Raw genomic sequence first — 5,836 nt, 5'->3', positions numbered from 1 at the left:
CTCTCCTATTGAGATATTAGCCATTTTGGTCAGTACAGTAAAAAAGAAAATTGTAATTTATTTTTAGGTGTGTGTGTGCTGAAGTGTTTGTGTATTATTTGAATAATGGTTAACTCTCGCACAAGTTACTGTATTATGAAAACATGACATTTCCATACCAGGACACAACTAATTACATTAATTCCTCTCTCACTGTATTTTAGCCTTGACTAACTTTTTTCATAAGTAAGTTTGAATATATTCTCACAAAAAAACATCTCTATACTCCCCCTTCATGTGTGATAAGCACGTGTTAATACCTTCCTTTTCAACCAGGTTTTAGTAATTACCATGATAATGTTTGAAGTGTGTTGTTCACAAGTTGCCAATTATTTCAGAGTAAGGTAAAAAATAAAATACATAATTTTGGGTTTTGTAAGGATTTTCCCAAAATAAAGGTAAGTTTGTTCATAGAATAAACAATTCCTTTTCCCTAGACTTTATCATGATTCTTACGTAGTATAGTGATCATTACAATATGTGTTTGATTTGAAAGGTAAAATCTGTTACATATGATGTCATTTTCTAGTTCTGACATCCACCAAACAGGAGATATTTTTTGCAGGGAGGATTAGTTTTATGTAATACAAAATTGATATTTCACAAGTGTGTCCCTAACAACAAAATTGATGACAATAGTCAAAAGACTTATGTTGATTTCTTATTCAAATGTTTGAATTATTTCTTGGAGCTGGAAAGGTTACGAGCAAGTCCTGGATAAAATTGGTTAAATTGAATAAAAATTTGGAAAACGTTAAATTCTGCAGCCACAGTATGTGGGGGGAAAGCTAGGTAACGGCTTATGCAAAAATTTTGGTTTCTGACCTGTTTCCATTTTGATGTCATATGACCCCCTTTACATTTAAGAAAATAAAATTGACTACGATGGCCACCATGTTGGTAACCCTTATCAAGAATTGGGTTGGGTTATTTCTGAACTTATGGACCACCCTATATCACAGCACATATTTATGATGAATAAAAGATCAAGATTTTGGTAAAAGAAAAAGAATTTGGTACATTTCGGGATCAAAAAAGTGAATATAACCTTAAATGTAATTTTAAAATTACAAGAAGTAAAGATTCTCCTCCTGATAGTTCGTATATGTTATCAGAGCATTAAGTTTATTCCAGTGTAAAGGAGTCCATTTTTGCTTCTCAAATATTTACAGCAGAGTTAATTTTCTACGATTTGTGTAACTCAGGATAATTTAGACTTCAGAAAGTGTTGTGTTGGTAAATAAACTCTAAACTTCTGCAAGCATTGAATTGCAGCACCCGCCGGCAGTTTCCAAGGTACAACGGAAATCTCTGTGTGCCAGGTTGCCATGTTCTGTGAACATCTTTACTCCGCTGAATAAAAATCTGTATAAAATCAGTTTCGCAATGTGAATTGACAGTGATGTTGCATTTTAAAAACAGATGCAGAGCGCTTCAAAACAAGACCAATATTGTATTTGTAGGACTGCAAAATACTGAGAAAACATTGGTCTGCAAAATTGCTACAAACTGTTTTTTTGAGAAATTTTGAAAACCTGAAAATTAATAATTGTGTGTGAAACCTTTCTGCCTGCACCCTCTAAAATTTCATAACAATCGGACAATTAGTTTTAGATTTACAGAACTGCTTTTTTTTTGTTCATGAACTCTAGTATCTATAATTTTTAATCCGATAGTAAGTGTGTATTATTATTTTTTTTTAAATGGACAGGGTATTGTTTGCATTACCTCTTGTTCAATCCCATTAAGTTTCCAGTTGTCAGCACAGCATTGTTCAATATGCATGCTGTCAGATTATAAAACATTGATATCGATGGTCGCACAAAGAAATGGTATTGACATCTGGAAATGACACATCACTAAAGGCGGTATGAAGCAGATTTGTCAACCAACAAACAAGCTCCGAGTAGGGAAACTAATTACACCTACCAGGTACTTCAGCACATTTCTTTTGAACTAAGCTGATGATATGAACAGAAGTTTGTGAAAATTTTGATACTTCTAATAAAGAATGCTGTTGTATATTTTAAACAGTAAATAAACTAAATGAGGGGTTCAGAGCACAAGTGGCATAAATCCACTTTTTGTTGAAATGGAGTTGCATGCGTAACTTAGATCTGAAGTAGCAACATTTAAGTGCTAGTAGTATCTTCTATGTTCATAGAGGCACCATTATGTTTGTGCTTCAACAGCTAAACATAGTACTAAGTTATTTAAATCAGAGTTGGCATTTTACCTGTTTTTTTTTCCCCAGATAAAACTCAGGCAAAACTACTGGGTTTTATTGGGGTTTTTCAGGTTGTTTAAAAATATATTTTTTAAAAATGAAATACATTTTTCCCCTAGTAGTAATGCATCGTAACATTTAATTTGTATTGCTTTATACCCTGTCCCATTATCTGGAGCAAGCAAATGAAAACAAGTGTGTGTGCAAGTAGTAACGTGAGATGGCTACACCAATGAACACGGGAGAGAGAAATGGATTGCCTGGAGGGGTGTAAGCGACTGCAGTTACCAGGCTTCACAGCAGCGTGTACCAGGGAGGTGCAGCCTGGCGTTCGGAACCATTCGTAAACCTCCACGGATGACGTCAGCCAAGGGACATGTCAAAGACGAGCACCAGCAACGGCATAGGAATTCACACTTCTTCCGTGTTTTCGGAAATAAATTTGTTTTAAAAATCGAATGAATGTTCTAGCATGTGTGTATAAGTAAATGTATATGTACAGAGCAGACTATATCTAGTAAACTGTGTCGCTGAAACTTAACTATCAATAGAATTACATAATGAAAAGCGGGAAAGCCGGCTCGGAGGTGGAGCAGAGGTTTGTTCAGAATTTTCTATTTGAGTTGTGTAAATTCGTGTTTATGGGGGTGAAAAGTAATACTTACAGCCAAAATAACCACAAAGTTGTCCTTATTAAAACATTGTGTGGGGTGTTAGGCGAAGTTGTTGGATAAATCACTGGGGCCGAGACATTACAACTTCAGGTTTTATAATCCAAAAGTTGCTTTTTTAGCACTTTCATCCTTTAGTGTCTGCAGTTTCTTTATTTGTTCTTCAGCATATTGTAATTTCTTTTTCAAAGTTTCCAACACACTATCTTGTTGAAGATTGGGTATATTTCCAGTACTCAGTCTCTGAATTATGTGCCATGCAAATTCTTTTGCGAGGAGACAACTCTTCAAGTCTTTCCACTGCTCGCTTCTGAATCTGACGTTTATTGGCACATCCACTCTGATCAATTATGTCATTTGGCTGTTGAACACTACTACAATTACCACACAACCATGCAAATTTAAACATGGTACAACATTTCTATTAAGCTGTGTTCTACAGGTAATAATACTCAGCAGTTCTGCTTTCAAGTTCAAATAGCTTACACCCAGGCACGTATCCAGGAATTCCTTTCGGGGAGGTGGGTGAACACCATTTTTTAAGGGGTATTGTATTTTTAATGCCAGTGGTGGCAATTTGGTTCTAAAACGAGGGGAAGGGGTTGCAAGGAAAGTTTACTTTCACTTGGTAGACAAGGCTTAGCATTAAGAGGACATAGTGTGGAGGCAAGAAAATGGGGAGCAACTATCCCCTAAATCGTCGCCAATGTTTAAGGTTCTCATTTTAATCAGAACATGAAATCGGGACATTTTTTAACACTCGACTCCTCTGTTTCCATGCTATAACTTTGTGTGCAGGAACTATCCAAGTATGTGTGTTTGTCAAATTTCTTGTGATCAGGATCAAACCATCTGTGTACCAGAAGTGTTTTTACGAAGCTGTTACACATACGAGATTCAAACTATGGGCTTCGAACTGGACTAGTGTTGCCTACGAGACGAGACTTTGGCCTGTCTCGTCTCGAAAATATTTGTTTGTCAAAGGGAGACATGATCAATCTCGTCTCGAATTTTTAAAAGCCCGTCCTGTCTCGTCCCGTGGGCAACACTAAACTGGACACAAGACAGTTCTCGAATACTTCTCTCTGATTTGAGCCTGAACACTACTAATGTGTCTCGCCCTCCCATGTTTGCAGCTCTTATAAAAGCAGAAACCCAACAAATTGTTCATATTCAGGCTTAAGCACTCGCAAGTGTTCAAAATGTCTGTCACAGCTTCCGCAGTCTTCTCGCACATCTGCATGAAACAAAGCAAGTCTTCTAGAATACAGCTGGATCGCGAAACAATTAATGCACAGTAAAAACCCTTCCGTTCCCAACACATCTGTTTTCCCAATATTATTAAATGCTTACTTATTTATCTCCAGTGATGTGCCCAAGGGAGGGTTGGTGGGGTCATAGCCCTATTTGAACGTCAAGGACAGGAAAAGATGGCAAAATGAGGACTGACCACCCCCTTTCTGATAATATGCACAACCTTGCTCCAGAGACAACTGTGACACGGAATAGTTGACTGAATCAAAAGTCAATTTGACTTTTTTGTTAACATACTCTGTTCTAAAATATTTGTTCAACAGTTTGATTCTACTCTTTAAGGGATTCCAGGAGTGTGTAATAGTTAATGTTACTTTGTGGTGCCTCCCCGATGACTCAGTGGTAGCATCATCCCCTTGTAATCAAGGGGTCTCAGATTTGGTACCTGGTGGAGCCACATTGTGGTTCGGATCCCACTTTAAACTGTAGCCTTACTGTACATAAAGTTGACTTAAAACTCCAAATTAATCAATCAATGTTCCATTCCCTGAAAAGGCACTTTGGTGTATCTAAGAATCAACTACTGGGGGAGGGTATAAAATATGTTATGACAACGGAACTCAATACTGGCATCATCTTATAGGCGAGGACTAATAACATTTTATTCTAACAAGAGAAATGCCTATGATGCCAGAGGTTCTGACTTTGAATCCCAGCATGGGTATTCTTTGTATGTCCCTTCATCAATTTCATCATATCACTCGTTTTCATCTTTGCGATTAGCCAAATGTGGCAGAAAAGAGTAAAATAAAGCAAATCAATGAGTGAAACAAAGAAATGCATATGGATGTGTGTTGCATCATCGTTTATGAACGTAACACAATTTTGAATAATTATGATGAATACATTAACAAGTAACATGGTAACATAATGTAACTTGAATAGTGCCGGAAAATTCCTTCCCAGAAAAAAAAAAAGCAAGAACTTTTTAGATTTAATTTTATCATTCAGGTTTACTACCTACTTCCTCCATAATGATACTCAAACTTAGGCATGTTAAAGTATATGTTTTTCAAGAATAAGCCCATTTTTAGTTAATACTATTAGTGAATATTCCATTCTGAACTTCGCCGGCCTCCGTGGTAGAGTTGTTATCACATCACACAACGCCAGGGTCCTGGGTTCGAATCCTGGCCTGGCCATGGATGATTGTGAGTGTCCATTCATCAATTTCATCACATCAATCATCCCCATCTTCGCAAATTAGCCAAAAGTGGCACAAAAAGTGAAGTACAATAAAGCAAATCCATTCGGAACTTCAGTTTATGAAACAAATTATTTTGCGAATGCAGTTTTGTGCATATGTTGGGAGTGAATTATGCTACAACTACAAACACATTTTTTTATCTCATTTATTTCATATGCCATAGACCATTAAATACTCCAAAAATACTATGTAACACAATGTTCTAAATCTGCTTCAATACAGTTGTTTTCCAATTATTTGTTTCTGGATGTTTCAAGCAAAAATACATCCTCCATGTAAACATGGCATATTTAATTGTCTGGCTGATTTCATCCAAATAGAATACCTTATACATCTTCCAATATATCTGGCTGCTATGGGAATGGCAAATCCCATGGT

The sequence above is a fragment of the Lepisma saccharinum genome, chromosome 27, assembly GCF_977018435.1.
Source record: "Lepisma saccharinum chromosome 27, izLepSacc3.1, whole genome shotgun sequence".
In the NCBI taxonomy this organism is placed as follows: Eukaryota; Metazoa; Arthropoda; class Insecta; order Zygentoma; family Lepismatidae; genus Lepisma; species Lepisma saccharinum.
The sequence above is the reverse complement of the archived record's forward strand: the minus strand, read 5'-3'. Positions refer to the sequence as shown.